General features: G+C 50.7%; 1 long non-coding RNA gene across 1 annotated transcript in view; it reads left to right on the forward strand.

Moving 5' to 3' along the window:
* The window catches only part of LOC142860838 (uncharacterized), a 52,403-nt gene extending 35,497 nt beyond the window's left edge, over positions 1-16,906 (forward strand). The window contains exon 3 of the long non-coding RNA XR_012912411.1: positions 16,617-16,906. This is a non-coding gene — a long non-coding RNA (uncharacterized LOC142860838). The remainder of the gene's footprint in view (positions 1-16,616) is intronic.
* Positions 16,907-18,660: the final 1,754 nt, after the last annotated feature.

The following is an 18,660-nucleotide window of genomic DNA, read 5'->3' on the forward strand; positions in this document are numbered from 1 at the left end:
ACTCGTTTTCAGCAATGCCCATGTCCCAACATATCCTGGTCACCATCTCCTAACCACACTCTGTGCTCTCAGTATGGGCAGGTGCTTAATGTCATCCCTTTCTGCTCAGTTTCTCCTGCACCTTATTGTGGGGGGGGGGGGGCTGTCTGCAATCTCAGCACTCAGGGATAGAGGTAGGGAGGGGGAAAGCCACAACTCAGGTCTCAACCTCAGGACAAAATGCCGGAGGTGCCTATTTAACACATCAAAGCGGACCCTGGCTGCCAGCTCCCCCCCACCCCCAGCCATTCTGGCTGTCATATCCCATCCCCCGCCCCAACCGCTGTAGCCCCTGAGCTTCTCTGATTCCTGTGTCACCCCAGCCGTTTTGGCTACCCATTCTCTTGGTTCTCTTGATTCCTGAGAGCACTCCCATGTGTCATGGTCGTTTGGTCGGTACCACCACCCCAAGTCTCAGGGCCTGGTTCAGTCTGATGCCCACGTCCAGTCTGGCTGTTTTCTCCCTCAACCATACCTGGGAGTGTCATGGCCTCATTGTTTTTTATTCAGTCATCAGCTGTGCTAGGCCACAGCAGTGACACACGGCCGTATGTTAGGACTTGCGCACTGTTCATTTGTGTGTCTAGCATGAAGCTGGAGAGTCCCTGAGCAGCGTTTTTTCAGAAGGATGCAAGTGGTGCCTGTGTTCATCTGGTAGATTGGACCCTCTCAGCCAGTTGACAAGGGTCACTGGTAGGCTCCCAGCCAGGAGGTGGGGAGGGGCTTGGTCACTCCAGACCATAAGTGAGTGGGATGAGGACATGATTTCTCCAAAGTATGGTTGAGAAGAAGGTTTTTATCCTAGCTATGAGGGAGAGTACAGCCAGAGGCATCTAGACGAGTCCAGAGCAGGAGAGAAAACAGTACATTGAGCATTTCCAGTAGACAGGACTGGTCCACGAGGGGTGGGGGGAAGCAAGAAAGAAATAGAAGCTGGCAGTGGTGGTGCACGCCTTTAATCCTAGCACTCGGGAGGCAGAGACAGGTGGATCTCTGTGAGTCTGAGGCCAACCTGGTCTCCAGAGTGAGTTCCAGGACAGGCTCCAAAGCTACAGAGAAACCCTGTCTCAAAAAAACAAAGAAAGAAAGGAATAGAAGTGGCGGGGGTTGGAGGGGTGCAAGCAGACCAAGAGCCAAGAGCAGAAGACCAACAGGTGGTCCGAAATGACCGAAATGGCAGGGTGATACAGGAATCAGGAACTGGGGAAGGAAAGCAAAGTCAATGAAGAGGTTTAGGGTGGGGCGTGGGGTGAGAAGAGCTGAGAAGAGCCCCACATACTGAGTGATCCTGGAGGCCAGTGTGCTAATAGCACCCTGGTTAGCCATCTGTCCCACTTTCTCCTGGACCCGACATAGTCTTGAATCTAAGGTCTTGTCTTTTCCATGGGGAAGTCAGACTCATAAAGTAGCATGTGATTGGTAGGGCATCACTCCGTTCAAGTTGGGGGAAACATGGGGAAGTTTTTGGATCCAGATTTCATCCCAGCACATCACAGGGGATTTTGGAAGTGCTGCAGCATGGTGAAGCAAGCACAATGATTGTTTGTAGTCCAGCGCTTGTGCAAAGCTCCTGCTGTGTGCTGACTCAAAGAGGGTAGAATTTCCCTTGGGTCAGCCAGCTGGACAAGTCAGTGCTGCTCTAGGCGCAGGCGCAGGCCCAGGCGCAGCCTCGCAGGACCTGACTAAGGGGAGACTGTAAGGGAGAGAGAAGAACCAGGTTTAACGTGCGGGTGTGCGAGTGGCCGCTTCTCCTAAGCCAACCAGGCAGGATCAGGATGCTCCCCGCACCCTACCCTGCACACAACCCCAGCCTCACAGAGCCATTTCCAAAACAGACATCTGCACATGCCCACTGAGCTGCATGGGGTTCAGCGCCCATCTATGCCACGTGACACAGCAAGGCTCAGGCTTCACACTCAAGTGGACCCGCCCCTGAGGTTAGAGGCTCTCCAATCAGCGGATCTGCCCCTCACTTCACTGTGATGTTTAATACTAGCAGTTTCGTTCTTACAGATATGTCCAAGAGAGAGAGGGAGAGAAACAGAGGGGCGGGGGGAGTTGCTTCCAGACCGCATCTCACTAAGTTGCCCAGGCTAGCTAATTGTAGCCCAGGCAAGCCCTGATCTTGCCATCCCTAATAGCTGGGGTGACAAGCATGGGGCATCGGGGTTATTGACAGTCATGCAGTCTGTGGCACAGGGAGGGCGACAGGCTGAAAGGTGTCAGCTAGTCTGACCACTCAGGGAAAAGCCACAGCCTTAGTCTGAGCAGGAGATAATAAAGCTGATTTCCTTTCTTGTGGCCTAGGGAGCTCCCAGATGCTGGTGGGCAAAGACGGTCTGCCATGGAACCAGCCCGTTCCCATTGGTAGAGAAGCACCTAGACCCCAGTTTCTTCCAGAAGCTCTCCCTGTGACTAAGGAAGGGAAAGCTAACCATGTGTTCTGGGTCTGGGGAGGGAGACACTCCACAGATGCTAGAAAGGAAGGGTCACTACCCCGTCTACAGCCACCTTGGCCAGGACACATTGAATCAATGGGATGGGCCTTTGCCCTGATGGCTCAGGCATGCAAAGCAGATGCCAGCTGCCACCCTGCATCCTGATAATTCCAGTCAACTACCCTTGCTGGGTGTCGGCTTTCTGCAGAGTGACCTCTTGGGTGCGGTGGGGCCTGCTTCTCTACAGGTGTTCCGTTTACTAGAGGAAAGGAACACTAGTCTAGGTCACCCAAACCCTGCATCCTCTGTTCCTTCCCTCTTACCCTTGACTTAAGTCTAGCTGCCTCTTTTATTCAGCCTTCGCCACGCCAGACACCGTGGGATCCTGGTCCTAGGTGCGCAGTAATTAGTGAGTCCAGATGCTTACTGTCTGGTGGGAGCCATCTCTACCTCACAGTAAGGTCAGCCAGGTCCTAAGCAGGTCACTGGCAGTCCCTATGTCCACCCTGAGCTGCGGGTTCAAGTCTCTTGCTGGCAGGACTGCATTGATGGAGAGAGCCTGGGACAGCTGGAGGTTCACAGCTGCTCTCTGCAGGAAGATCCACAGGAAGATGGGGTGACTCAGATGAGTGTAGCACCGGCAGGATGGTGGTGGAGGGGTGCTGTTGTCCCCAGGGGCATGCCTTCTCTCTCTTAAGGCCCTGTGAAGAGGCTGCTCCCTTTCCATCCAAACTCCCTGCTGCAAGCCCACTGCCTACAGCAAAGTGCACCCCCAGGGACCAGAACCCAGCCCTGATCTAGCCCAGCCTTTTCCTGCTGTGACCCAGGCAAGGCACCTACCGTGCTGAGCTTGTATCTTTATTAATAAAGAGGAGATAATGACTGTTCCTGGTCTCTTCACGATGAATGACACTTCTTGTCCTTACACTGTCCTGGAGCTGGGGATGAGGACTGCATTGTATGTCAGGAGTGTCTGAGTACAGAGGTCAGCTAATTCCGCAGAGCTTCCTGTCTGTGCCTCGGTGCCTGGCTGGAGCCATCCTCCAGCCCTTTGGTACTCCTATTTGTTGAACACAAGTGTATTTTACCAGTGTTTTATTCAATCCTCACGACAAGCCTGCGAGGTTGATGTTATTGTGCCCATCTTGCAGATGAGCTAGCTATGGCCTCTGGAGTGGTATGTCCTTGCTGGGGACTACTGCAGCGAGCTGAGGGTCACAGATCTAACAGCAGGCAGAATTCCACCCCTTTGCCACATGCCAACCCCAGGTGGTCACCTTCTGAGATGAGCTGGAATGTGTGCTGGCCTTCAGAGTTGGAACTCCGAGGGTACACACTGTCCCTGGCAGCCCTCTAAGGGATGAGGAGCAAGCCTGGAAGCGTCCCTGCAGCCCTGACCCAGAGCCAGGATTCCCCCCACACAGGGGGGGAGGGGAGGAGCTTTCCCATGGGGATTTCCCCAAGGGGCTAGAGTGGGCTCTTTCCTGGGGTCAGAGAAGGACATTTGCTCGCTGCTGGCTGAGGTGGGGAATCCCCATGGATTTCACGGTGCCAATGGGAGGAGCCTATTGTTTTCCTAAGACACAGTCCTTAAGGGAGGCTAGGGCCTGTCAGAATTAGCCTCTCAACCAAGTCTCTTGGCGTCTGGAGCTCTATCTCCTCCTCCATCACCTACCTCTGCCATGAGACTATGGCACCGGACAGTGGCACTTGTATTAATAACTGAAGGAAACAGTCCGAGATTTGCAGCCTCCACCCACTTCTGAGGGAAGAAAAAAAAGACACCAGATTGTTCATTACCACACTGACTTCTGGTGGCACTCACTAGAATCAAGGCAAATGGCCAGTGTTTGGGGATTGGATAATATACTGTGAGCAGACACAGGTAAAGTTCTGAGAAACGAAAATTATCCCTAAGAGGAAACTTCAATGGCAGGAGCATCTCATAACAGATTTAGTAATAATTCAAGTCACAAAACAATGGTTATAATTTCCTTTTCTGTTTTTGGTTTTGTAACTAAATTTTATTTATCTATTTTATATATATGGATATTTTGCCTGCATGTGTGTCTGTGTACCTCATGCATGCCTGGTGCCCGTAGAAGTCAGAAAAAGACCTCAGATCCTTTGGAACTAGAGTTAGGGACAGTTGTGAGCCATCGCGTGGGTACTGGGAATCAAACCTGGGTCCTCTGAAAGAGCAGCCAGTGTTCTTAACCACTGAGTCATCTCTCCAGCCCCTTGTTGTTTTGAGGCCGGACCTCACTATACATCCCAGACTGACTTCAAACTCCCTGCAGTCCTCTTGCCTCAGCTCTGAGCAGGAAACTACAGGCATGTGCCACCACATACAGCTTGATTTCCTTCTGCTCCTCCCAGTTTTTGTGGGGTTTTTTTTTTGTTTTGGTTTTTTCGAGACAGGGTTTCTCTGTGGTTTTGGAGCCTGTCCTGGAACTAGCTCTGTAGACCAGGCTGGTCTCGAACTCACAGAGATCCGCCTGCCTCTGCCTCCCGAGTGCTGGGATTAAAGGCTTGCACCACCACCGCCTGGCCTTCCACTCCTCCCAGTTTTACACTGCAAGCCAGACATGGTGATATACACCAGTAATCCCAGGCTTGAGAAGTGGAATCATTGGGGCCAGGGGTTCAAGGCCAACCTGTGCAGCATGGAACCCTGACTGAAAATGTCTGGAAGGATGTCTGTGAAATGCTTTTGCTGTCTGTTTTGTCCTGTTTTTGTGTTATGAGACTGAGTCTCACTATGTTGGCCAGGAGCTGTCTATGTAAACCAGGCTGGGCTTGTAGTGGTCCTCGGGCTCTGCCTCCCCAGTACTCGGATCACAGTGTATACCAAATGTCAACTGTAATTGTTGCTGAGAATTATAAATGTCTTCTGAGAGGGGTTTTCTGATTTCAGTATTTCCCAAATCCATCAGTGAAAAGATACTGTCTTTTAGTCTTTTGTAGCTGCAAAGGGAAATGTCCATAGTGTGAGGAGTGTCTTCTTTTGTCTGTGGCTAGGGAACAGCGGGCCCCAGCCAAGGTCCGGAGTGCCGATAGGGCAGATCCTACAAGGGAGACCTCAGAGGGGAATTGGCCCAGTTTGGTTATCCAGGCATTACCAGAGAGACCAGCTGACAATGCTGGCTGCAGCAGGAGGCTCCTCCATCCTTTCTGTCCCTCGCCCTACGTTATTGCCCTCACAGGCACACTGGCATCTGAAATGACTTCTCTGCTAATGGCATGTTTGATGAATTTGGCCCCGCAACAAAAGGCGGCCCTGGGAGACAGAACAGGAGCCCTGACTAACTAGTCCTTGAGCCCCCCTCCCCCCACCATCATGGAAGGGCAGATGAGATCTTAGTTTATAAGAACTTGGGGACTTTCTCAGCAGGACATTTGTCCCGAGGCTTATGTGACAGTGGGAGATGGAACTGACATCACAGGAGTCGAGAAGCCGAGAGAGCAGGCTTATGAGCCCAGAAGTGGGTGGAGCTTGACAACTGGGAGAACCTGGTCCTGTCCATGGTTCCAGTTATAGGTGCCGTGGATGGTCCAGCTTTGCGGTCTGCATTCTCCATCCCTTTGCCTCTCGTTTCTCTCTTCTGAACCTGCTGCACTTGAGACGCGTTCATACCATCCATTCTGCTAGTCCTGCAGTGACCAGGTATGCAAGACGCTCCGTCCTTCTTCACAGCACATAGCCTGTCTCTGTGTGCTGCTCATCCTCCCTGGCACCCCTTCTCCGAGCTGTTGGACGGGCTTCTGTTGTCCACATCTCCTCTCCAGACATCCATCCTCTTGGTTGATGATTACCGTAGGAGGGCCCAGCCCGCTGTGGGTGACACCATCCCTAGGCAAATGGGCCTGGGCTGTATAAGGAAGCAAGCAGAGCGTGAGCCAGGGAGGGAGCCAGCAAGCATCATGCATCCATGGTTTCTGCCCCAGGTTCCTGCTCTGATTTACCTTAATAGGTTATGAGCTGGAGGTGTAAGATGAAATAAACCCTTCCTTCCTCAAGTTGCTTTAGCTCGGGGGTTTTATCACAACACCAGAAATCAAACCAGAATAACCCCCAGTCCTAGGAGTCCTCCCTCAGCCTATTAGCTCCGCTTTCTAGATCTGGCCACATCCCAGCACCTCCATGCTACCTGCTCTACCCAAACCACCACCGTCCCCAGCATGTCTGCGGTGGTGGGCTCTCTTGCTGAATGGTTCTATCTTTGCTCCTAAGTTTATTCTCCACAGTGCTTCCAGGGTGATCGTTGCTGAAATAAGAACTGTTACGTTACATCGTCTCTCTGTGTAAAGCCCTCTAGCTTGCCTCTAAGGCCCTGCAATCTCAGGACCCTCTCTGAACATTTGGTACTAGCTCAGGACCCCCAAGACCAAGTTCTCCGCACAAAGGAAATCTATTTGCCCCAGAGGGACAAATGGCAAAGGGAAGGGAACAAGGGAGAGAGGGAAGGATATTTGTTGGAGGGGGAGAGCTGCCTCTGGATAGAGAGGAAACAGATGTGGCCCACAGGCAAATGGCAGTTTATAAAGGTAAAAGGAGAAACCCCCGGATGAGATGAGGTATTTAATTTTGATTGGACATGTTAATTAGGTGAGCCAATGGGGACTTTTGATTGCCAGACTTCAATACTTTGACAGCTGGACCCTGGTAGTCGACCTCAAGAGAAATAAGTGGCCAAATAAGGGAACAGACCTTGGAGACGAGCTTTAGGAATGTAATCTAATGGTTTTTAGCAGGGCAGAGGGAATGGGGGGAAAGGGCAAGGCCTGCCAGAGCCATGTTTGCTATGCTGGTCTGGCCAGAGTCCCTTCGTTCTCCCTACCTCCCCTTCCTCAGTGGCTTTCCTTGCCTCTTACTGCTCAGATCACAACTGACCTCACTGGTCACCTCCAGACCTTTGCCTTTGTTGTTCCTGACCCTGGGAACCACATTTCCATTAATCCTTTGGGTTCATGGCCTCAGTTCTTCAGTTCCTTTTTTACAAGGTACCTTCTTAGATCTGCAACCATTCCTGGCTCTGTGTGTGTGTGTGTGTGTGTGTGTGTAGACCTTTCTTTCTTTTGCCTTTTTCTTTGTTTTGGTTCTCTTGCATCCTAACCTGCCCTTGAACTTACTACGTAGCCAAGTATGACCTTGAACTGTGAGTTCTCCTGCCCCTGTCTCCCAAGTGTAATAATCACAGGCACATGCCACCACACCTAGCTTTATGCAGTGCTGGGGATCAAATCGATGGCTTTGTACGTGCTAGGCAAGCACTCTGCCAAGTGAGCTACACCCCAGCCCCGCTATTCAGAATTTTGAAACTTCTAAATGTTGTCTACCTTCTCCTGATTTTCTGGGTGTTTTTTTTTTCTCCATAGCACTTTACTACCTGTGACTGCTGTGTTCTGTTTGGTTTTTTTTTATTCCGATTTTAGTATTTTCAAGAACACCACACACTCCCTAAGGGGAGGTACTTCTGTTCCCCTGGAACAGTGCCTGGCATGTACAATAGGTGTTCAATAAGTAAATGATGAGATCGGGCACTTTCGGGGTGATATGGCCATAGGGTGTTCAATAAGTAGCTGATAAGTGGCTTCATTGGTGAAGATAAATAGAGTGTGTGTGTGTGTGTGTGTGTGTGTGTGTGTGTGTGTGTGTTGCTTTTATTTACTGATCCTTGAAATGGAATGGGAGAGGGCTGGGGCTTCTCCCAGTTTACAAGCATTCAAGGCCAAGTGAGAAGGAAACCTCAGGAGAATGGGCCTTGTGTGGAAGCCACGTCACTGTCTGTCTCAGCTTGTGTTCACTAGCCCACATCTCAGTGACTCCGGGAGAACTTGCTGCAGATGGGCCTGCATCATTCACCTTCCAGCCCCGGTGCCCACTGCTCACTTCCCTTTGTTCCTCTTCTAGGTGCCAGCACTTGTAGCCACTCAGGCGAAAGCAACATGGAGGTGAGAGCAGTCAGGCTGTGGCTAGCTTGGGATTTCCCATGTTAAAGGTTTTGGAAAGTGGCCCAGGAAGTCCCTGGGGACTGGTGCTGACATCATGGACAGAGAGTGAACCCTGGGGTTAGGGGACAGTTCAGTAACGTCAGGGGTGATGTGAGGTCTTTGGCGCTCGAAGATTAGTCAGGTTTCTGGTGCTACAGCAGAACACCAGAGATTGGATAACCTGTTAGGGACAGCAGGAAGCCCAAGACCAGATGGCCCCATCCTGCATGGGTCTCATACAAGAAGAGAGGGAGGCAGCAGCCAGCAGGGCAGGGGTCACTGAGGACCCTTCCCTCCCAGTGATTCAGTCACTTGGGCTTCACAGAGCCAGTGATTTCAAAGTGACAGACCGTGTTCTAGACACAGCTTGGGAAAATGCCTGACTGTGAACCCACAAGACAGCTTTTCTGGTCCACCACCCAAAGGCTTCCCTTTCCAGCTCTTTCCAGAGCTCCTACACAGTGCTCTGAAGTCAAGAAAGGCCTTGAACAGTTTAGTTCTAGACTAAGAATTCATTAAAATCACCCCCATCCCAGCATGTGATTCCTGTGGTTTCCTGCTGAACCTCAGTCTAAATGACAAAATGAAAATATTCGGTGGCTAGTTGATGGAGGCAGCACGTCTCTATCACAGTGTACTGCTGATGTGGGGGACCACTGATGTGGGGACCTGTGGATATGGGGGACCACTGATGTGGGGGACCTGTGGATATGGGGACCACTGATGTGGGGACCTGTGGATATGGGGAACCACTGATGTGGGGACCTGTGGATATGGGGGACCACTGATGTGGGGGACCTGTGGATATGGGGGACTACTGATGTGGGGGACATGCTGGGGGAGCTGTTGATGTGGGGAACTGCTGAGGGGGGACTGTTGGTGGGAACTGTTGATGTGGGGGACCACTGATATGGGGGACCTACTGGGAGGGGACTGTTGATGTGGGGACTGCTGAGGGGGGGTGACTGCTGAGCAGCCGGGGGTACTGTTGAAAAGATTAGAGACAACTTTAAAACTGTCCCACATTGGACCAAGCAATTGACCTCACAGAACTAAGGAATAATCATATCTAGGCCAAGGGGAATGTACAAAGGTGTCTGTGACTACATTGTTTGTAAAGGAAACATCAGGAAGCCTCCGGAAACATCAAAAAGAAATTACTCTGGAGCCTTTTAGATTGCTTAGTAAGGGTGCTTGGGTGCTTGCCACCAAGCCTGAAGACCTGAGTTTGATTCCCCAAGACCCACACAGTGGAAGGAGAGAACCCCCACTCCACAAGTTGTCTTCTGACCGCCCACACTCAGGTGACACACGTGTGCCCCTCCCCATTTAAGGACACACCAAATAATAAGAAAATAAATGTAATCCTAGAACAGAAAAGGAAATATTCAGAATTCGCACATCTGTTCAAGGGTGTGTTGAGCTCAGAGTGACATCTGCACATGTTAATTCGACAGGCATGTCTGTTGTTTTGGTTTGTTGTCTGTGTTTTGAGACAGTCTCACAGTGTTACCCTGGCTGGCCTGGAACTCATTATGTAGACCAAGCTAGCTTGGTCCCAGAGCCCTGCTGCCTCTGCCTCCCGATGCTGTGATTAAAGGCGCGTGCCATGGTTTCTAGCTGGCTGTTTGTGTTTAAGACAGGCTGTCATGTAGCCCAGGCTAGCTTTGGGCTCCTTGTGTAGTCAGTCAGCTCCGACCTTCCTGCCTCTGTCTCTCAGGTGCTAGGATCATGGGTGTAAACCACTATACCTGGCAGTATATTTGGATATATTGGTTGTGAACAAAAGAAAATAGAAAAACTTTATGTCACATAGACGGTACCCTGAATCCTGGAAAGTTGAAGATGACCAGTCTCTTAGCCAGCCTGGGGACAGGACAACGTGACCTGCCTCAGCCTGTCTCCCACACCTGGTGAAAGGAACACGTCTCGGGCTTCAGCACAGACTCACGTGCTGAGCGCACAGCAAGTGTCTACCCAGAACACATGGACCTGGAGGACTCTTCCAGAAGCCTTACTGTTCTGTTTTGTTTGGGGGTAAGGCTAAGAGAATCATGAGTCATTTCAGTATTTCCTTGTTTTCTACAAAGCATACTTCTGCAGTGATGGCATACATTTTTTTAAATGTATGTGGGTTGTTTGTTTGTTTTTTACCATATGTATTTTTAGTGCAGCCACTGAAGAGGGAGGAGAGGTGGCAAGATAGCTCTGTGGGTAAAGGTGCCTACATCTGATGATGCAAGCCTAGAAACCCGAGTTCAATCCCCTGGACCCACAGAAAGGTGGGAACAGAGAACCAACTCTGGTTCTCTGACCTCCACGTGTGATACCTTCATCCTCTCACTCAACAGTAAATCAAAATTTAAAAACTTTTTTTTTTTGAGCTGTAGAGCATTTGACTTGGGCAGGCAAGCCAGCTGAATAGCCCCCTGCGTAAAGCTTTAGACTCTGAGCTCCAGGCAGGGAGGAGAAGCGATGGAAATAAGGAAAAGACACACCCTGGGGACCCGCTCCAGGGCCAGCTAGCCTGTTCCTCTCCACACCCCACCGCTGGCTCCTGGTAGAAGAGCTGCTGACCCCAGGCTAGCCTGTCACAGCTTCAGATGGTTAACTGTCTGCCTTCTGCAACTGCTGAGACCGCACAGCTCTGGTCCTTCAGAGAGAAGTCACGTGGCTCCAAGTCCTGGCTCCTTGCCCATCTTTAGCACCATTTTGCCCACATCCAGATCAGGAAAGGCAGGAGTCTTAAGGAATCCCTAAGTCATTCTGCAGGAGTAACCACCTCTCAGCTAGACAGTGGTGGCGCACGCCTTTAATACCAGCACTTGAGAGGCAGAGGCAGGTGGATCTGTGTGAATTCGAGACCAGTCTGGTCTACAGAGCAAGTTCCCGGACAGTCAGGGATGAATGGACAGATGGTCTATGGTGTGCCTCTGGCCAGAGACAACCCATGACATGGCCTATCTGGCACAGTGGACTGGCGGTGCCACTTTTACCTAGTAGCTCACTATGAGTGCTCTGCCAAGAAATGAAAGTCATATGACTAGCCTTGGAAGGGTTAGGCTTAGGGTCACGCAAGTCTCACTTCTTCTGCTCTAGTCACAAGTCTGCCTGAATTCAGGGAAGAAAAAAGACTCATCTTTCAGTGGGTGAAGCGTCAATCATGAACCCTGAGCCATTCAGGTCAGGTGGTGGTTAGGAAGTTGAGTGAGTGTGTGTGTGTGTGTGTGTGTGTGTCCTGTTTATCGCAAGCATGCATGAGCAACGTGTATATCTGTGCATTAAGAATCATTCTCAATCACTCTTCCACAATCCTCACTGATCTGGAATTCCTCAGTCTCGCCCAGAGCTCACTGATGTGGTTTTGGAGATCCAGACTCCGGTCCTCACATTCGCATGGCAAGGGCTTTCCTCACTGGACCACCCGCCCAGCCTGGAAGTCGAGTCTTACTCTGGTGTGTTCAGTGCAGCCTGAGCCTTCCACCCAAGTTCACCCCTGCATTCTCCTGCTGTCCTGCCACCTGGGCAGGGTACCGTCTACAAGCCCCAGCTCCTCTGAAGCTCCAGGGGCGCAGAGGCTTCGCATCCACAGATGCACCCCTCTGCTCCCCTCTCTCCACCTGGGCAGGGTACCGTCTACAAGCCCCAGCTCCTCTGAAGCTCCAGGGGCGCAGAGGCTTCGCATCCACAGATGCACCCCTCTGCTCCCCTCTCTGTAGCCATCACTCCCCATCTTTCCTCCTTCCAGGATTTGTTCACATTTCCTCCACTGTTCTCTGTTTTTTGAGCGTTTTAGACCATTTGATTTTTTTTTTTGAGGGAGGATCTCCTTTGGAATAGTGTTTCTCTGGGTAGCCCTGGCTGTCCCAGAACTCACTCTGTATACCTGGCTGGCCTCAAACTCAGAGAACTGCCTGCCTCTGCCAAGATTAAAGGCATCTGCCACCACCGCCCAGCCCATTTTCTTTCTCGACTGGCATTTTTGCGCCCTTTAGGAGAGAAGGGGTTCATCTGTGTGAATAACCCAGCGTGTTAACTGGAAGCCCTGCCGCATCAGCTTAAATGCATTTAGACTGTGTGCCATGCTCCCAGCCCCTTGGTACAGAGGCCACATTGAGCCTTTTGTTGAGAATTCAGCTATTTCTATGAATATACGCACTTACTTTTGAAGTACTAAGCTAAATAGAGGTGGGTATAAGTTCATGATAGGGACCCCAACCCTGGGCTAGAATCCCTTGTTATTGTGTATGAGTGAATACATGTGTGTTTGGACACTCATGCCGTGGTACATGTGTAGAAACTGTGTGGATATCAGCCGGGTGGAAGACTTCAGCTTTCCTGTTTCCCACCGCGTTTGCCCATTGAAGACCTCAGCTGAGTACAGAGCTGGCGTGGGGGGCTTTGTCCCTCAGCTCCTACCCTTACTAGCTCAGGCTTGCCAATGTTCCTCCGGCAGCACTCAACTGCAGTTCCAGGAGAAGGCAGGGTACCGGGCCACAGCTTCCTACTGTGTTGCTGGCCATTCACCTTCCCTTTGGATTGCTCTTGACGCTGCCTGCCCTCCCCTCATTATAAACAGGCCCTTCCTTAAACTCTCCGGTCCCTTCGGGTGGAGGGAAGGGGCGTGTCTGCTTCCTGCTGAGACTCTAGCCTATACAAAACATTTTCTGATTTGCATCTAACAAAAGAATCAACAGTTCTCCAGCTGAGCCTTGCTGAGCTCCTCAGAGGAGCCCTGCCTAGCAGGCTTTAAACACTTCCAGGCCACACAGCGCCCGGCCCCCTGGTAGTGGTTGGTTGCTGCTCTTCACAGTCACATCCTAGCCTTTTTTTTTTTTTCAGTTGTTTTCGAGGACAGGGTTTCTCTGTTTCTCTGTAGCTTTAGAGCCTGTCCTGGAACTCACTCTGTAGACCAGGCTGGCCTCGAACTCCCAGAGATCCTCCTGCTTCTGCCTCCCAAGTGCTGGGAATAAAGGCGTTCACCACCATACCCGGCCACATCCTAGCTTTTAACTGTACTCGGGACAATGGAGGGGACCTGGTTAGTGACTTGTCACTGGAGAATCTGAAGAAGAAAATAAGCAGGTAAATGAAGAGAAACCAGGAGAGAGACTGGACAGTGACTTTCAGAATCTATGTGGCAGGTTGGAAAATACCAGTAGTGCTGGGGTTGGGGGAGAGGGAAGGTTGGGGTGTGTGACTTCCTGGAGAGCAGATCCTTGCTAGGTTTACACAGTGAAGTTGGATGTCTTAGGGGACATCCAGGCAGTGTCCAGTGGGATTCCCCCAGGCTTCCTATGAGAAGTCCCTCAGGTGGACCCACCCAGCCTGTGTGATGCTGGATCAATTCTACTTTGCAGAGAGTCATGTGCTTGTCTGTCGCTGGCAGAAGAACATGCTAGAGGCCAGGGAGGCGTGTGGCTGGCCCACTGTCACAGGTGGTGAGTTGGACTGCCATCTCTCCACACGGACACTCCCTGGATTCTCTCACCACCTTGTCATGGCCTCCAGTTAGCCCTTACTGTCTTTAATTTGCATAACTCTGAGTCACACATCTCTAGTGAAAGAAAACCAATAAAATATAACCAAGAACTGTTTGCCGCTCAGTCCCTAAAAGCACAAAAAGGAAACATCATAGATGGTGATTTTTAATTTTATTATGTTTTTAGCTGGGGTGTGTTCCCATGCCATGCAGTGCCTTTAGGTATCAGAGGACAGCCTGGGGGAGTGAGCTCTCTCCTCCTACCATGGAGGTCCCTGGAATCAAGCCTGATGACTTGGTGACAAGAGCTTTGCCACAGAACTGTCTCTGCAGCCCTCATAGGGGCCTCTTAGAGCAGACCCGGTACCAGGCTATGTATCCATGTTGCTTTCTGATACAGGCGTATGCTAGTGGCTGTGGCTTTGGGATGGATGACCCATGCTTGTGAGAACACACTGACCACTGTCGCTATGGGCTTTGCAACCTATTAGTATGCTTTTAAAGGCGTGTGTGTGTGTGTGTGTTCTTGACCACTGAACCCCAGTTACATTTCACAAGATATAAAGCAGACAGAGCTCAAGTATAACAAGTTTTCAAAGCCTACTGAAGTCTGCCTTTGGTGGTAGCTGCTACAGAGGTGGGTTTAATCCCCAGATGTCAAAACAAGAAGCAACGGTATATGGAAGGGTGCCCTGCTCTGTCAAAAGAGAGAAGCTGGAGATGCTGTTTGATCAATTAGGCTCCTACCTCAGCTGGACAAATGACGAGCTCTCTAGGTAGCAGTCAGGTCGGGAAGCTGGGATTGCTGAGATGGTCCAGCGGAAGGCACAGGCTGCCAACTCCCCTGGCCTGAGCTGCATCCCTGGGATCCACATGGCAGGAGGAGAGAACCAACCCCCAGAAGTTATCCTCTGATTGCCAACCACATGCATGCCACGAGGTGTACACACATGCACACACAAATAATAATGAATGGAGTTTGAAAATTTAAAAACAAGACCATTAAAAACGATCAATGAAGTTAAAGATTTACTAGATGTCGAGCTAAAAACAAAGTAAATGTATTTATTGTTAATTTAGTTGAAATAGGTCAGTGTAAAAAGAAATAATTAGGTCAATGAATCTGGGCACCAGTGTTTGTAATAAAACACCTCAGAACTACAGGAAAGGAGAAGAGGAACAAAACAGGAAGGGTAGTGGTACACTGGTCAGCAAGAGTGGCCACTGTGGTATCACAGACAGGGGATGAGACAGACGGTACACGGGACACTGAAGGCAGGGCTCAGGCCCTCTGGGCCACCCCCACAGAGCTCCAGACCTTTACCCCACCTAAGCGGAGGAAAAGGCGTGGGCTATCATTCCCATCTCACTAGGAGGGGACCAGAACTAGGGAAGAGGAATGGTACAGCCTAGTGGAACGCTCCGGTCCGCCACTCCTGCCGGAGCCACACTTCTCTCACCTCCAGGAAGGAGCATTTCAACCCTTGAGTGACATAGCTTCTATCAGATTAATTTATTCTCTCGCATCCCACGCCACTCTGAGTCCTTTGGTCAAGTGCATCCATCCGAGGAACACTCCCCACCCCCAGCAGCCTTGTCTAGCAGAAGCCAGGAAGCCTCGGGCCCCTTCCAGTTCACCATGTGAACTCAACCCTGCAAGGCAGATCAGAGGCACTGCTCCAAGATCCAGCTGTTAGTGTAGCCCACTCACTGTGGATGGCAGAGCCAGCCCAAGGCTTGGATCCCTAGCCCTGCCTTTCTGCATAGCCCCCTTGCACAGCAGGAGCTTCATGGTCCCTGTTTCTAGAGGGGCAGATGGGGCCCAGGTAGGCAAAATACCAGTGTGCGAGCCTGTGTCCTGTCTCTTCTTGTCTAAGCTGCCTGTAGTTTGACCAGAGTATACTGGAAGTCAGCTATCTCCAGGGAGATTGCCACCAACCTCATGGAATTTCCAGGAAGTTCTCAGTTACACTCTTAAAACTAAGCCCAGTGTGGTCCTCAACAAAATGTTGCAAATTCCTAATCTGGACACAGAGGCCAAGAGGCGTGGCCTGGAAGTCAGAGCTGGCTGTTACCCATAAACACAGACACCCTGCGTCCGCCTTCCTCTTCCTCTGCTAGAACTGTCAGAGCCTCCGCAGGGCTCCTGCCCTAGGGAAGCCCAGCTGCCACCTCTCTGGGTGACTTAATAATAGCTGCTCACCGTGAGGGATCCGTTTCCCTGGGCAGAGTGGGTGGGGCCTCCCATGCTCCCATGACACACCATTTCACCTGATGCAACTGCTTTCAGCACGGAAGAAACACATTGCAACAGCATGCTGCAACACTTCTTCCGCCTGTATGGGGAAACCTCACATGAGCAAAGATGGCATCTCCACCTCACTGATACACTGCACTCTGCTGGAGGTGTCTCTCATCAGGACCACTTTGTCCGGGCCGATGGCATGGCTCAGCAGAAGAAGGCGCTTGGTGGCTAAGCCTGACTACCCGAGTTCAGTCCCTAGGACCTACATGGTGGAAGGGGAGAACCATTCCCTCAAATTATCCCTTAACTTCCACATATGTGCCCCAGCATGCATTCCCCTTGCAAAACTAAATGTAAAACAAAGAAATTTCTGTTATTTATGTGTCTGTGTGTGTTTACATGTACCATGTGTGTGCAGGTGCCCATGGAATGTAAAAGTGCCTCGGCCCCCCTGGAACTGGAGTGACAAGCAGTCAAACCTGGACCCTCTGCAAGAGCAAGAAGTCCTCTTACCTGCTGAGCCATCTCTCCAGCTCCAGCTTGAGACATCTTAGTGGATCTGCTTTTCCGGTGCATTTGAAACTCCTGGTGCCTGCATCTCTCCTGGACCCCAAAGATCCCAAAGAATTTGTTATAAATTAAAATAAATGAAAAATTTTTTATTAAAGGATTACATAAACGAAATAAAGCACAAAGCATCAATGTAAATGGATCACATTTCCTCAAGTGAGCTTAGCCTAAGTAACCAGCATTGAGCTGAAGGGCATCACCCGTATCCCTTGTTACCAGTCCTAAGTCTGCGTGGAAACAACAGGCACGTCTGCTGGGTCACAGCTGGATACAGTGGGCATGGTAATAGTCACAGCTGGCTACGGCAGCTCCTCTCACTCCAACCCCAGCACTTGGGAGCTAGGAGCCGGAAGATCGGAAGTACAAGGTCATTGTAAGGTTACTGTTAATTGTCCAGGATCTAGAATAAAACCCTCCAGGAATGGGCATGCCTGTAAGAAATTATCTTAATGGGGTTCACTGAGGTGGAAAGACACCCCCCCCAAGGAAGGTGGTACCTGAACTACAGGAAAAGGAGGACACCATCAGAGCACAGCTGTTACCACTCTCCCTGACTGTTGATGACCTCTGACCTCCCGTTCCCACCACCTGAAGACACAACTTTCCTGCCGTGATAGATGGACTGTACCCTAGAACCAGGCAGAGTTTCTCTGGGTAGCCCTGGCTGTCCTAGAACTCACTCTGTAGATCAGGCTGACCTCGAACTCACAGAGTTCTGCCTCCCTAGTGGTGGGATTAAAGGCATGTGTCAGTTCTGCCTGGCTTTTCAGGATGTTTTTTTTTTTAAAACAGGAAACAGTAGCTAGGCTACATTAGATCTACCTTGAAAAAAACATAGTAGATAAGTCACTGACTCAAACAATATCTGTCCTTTGTCTCTGGCTCCTTCTGCTCAGCGACAAGTCTGGGAGATGGTTGTTGCCTGTAATCGCTGTGGTTTGTTCATTCAAGGAGGCAGGGTCTCCTTGTGCAGTCCTGGCCGGCCAGGAGCTCACTGTGTAGACCAAACTGGATATGCACTCACAGAGATCTATCTGCCTCTGCCTTCGAAAGCCGCCACACCTGGCTGTCCAATCTTAAACCATGAGTTGCACGGAGGGGCTCTCCCTCCGTTCACCTGATCCTCCTACAGCTGGGAGGTGTTGCCGAGTGAACATTCTGATGTGGCCTTCAGGAGCACAGGTTTCTCGTGGGCGGATGCTTGACGGTGGGATCGCCGTCCCTCCAGCTGTGAGTGCGGAGAGTTCGGCACATCTTGGCCAGCAGTTGTTATTTTCTGCTTTTTTTTTTTCACGTTTCCTGGTCCAGTGGGTGTGCAGCGGTATCATATTCACAGTGTGGTTTTAATTTGCATTTCCCCGGTGACTGATGTAGCTGAATACCTTTTTATATGCTTAGTAGCCATTTAGAACTCTCCGGAAGTATCTGTTGAAATATCTGGATATGAGCGCATCTCTTTCTTTTCTAAGACAGGGTCTCATGTAGCCCAGGCTAGCCTTCAAATTTACTAGATAGCCAAGACTGACCCGTTCTTCATCCCGGCCATGATCTGTGTGTATTTCTAAAAGCCCTTGGGTAACTCTAATATGCAGCCAGGGTTGAAAACTTTGTGAGATTAGTGTTAATTGTCCAGGATCGAAACCAGAAATGCTTGTCCTCTCCTCTGTGTGGGTCCTACTCTATCCCTGGACTAGAGAGGACCACATGGCCATGTTGGGAAAGGTAACCTTCACTCCTCTGTGTGGGTCCTACTCTACCCCTGGACTAGAGAGGACCACATGGCCATGTTGGGAAAGGTAACCTTCACTCCTCTGTGTGGGTCCTACTCTACCCCTGGACTAGAGAGGACCACATGGCCATGTTGGGAAAGGTAACCTTCACTCCTCTGTGTG

Source organism: Microtus pennsylvanicus, chromosome 11, assembly GCF_037038515.1.
Source record: "Microtus pennsylvanicus isolate mMicPen1 chromosome 11, mMicPen1.hap1, whole genome shotgun sequence".
In the NCBI taxonomy this organism is placed as follows: Eukaryota; Metazoa; Chordata; class Mammalia; order Rodentia; family Cricetidae; genus Microtus; species Microtus pennsylvanicus.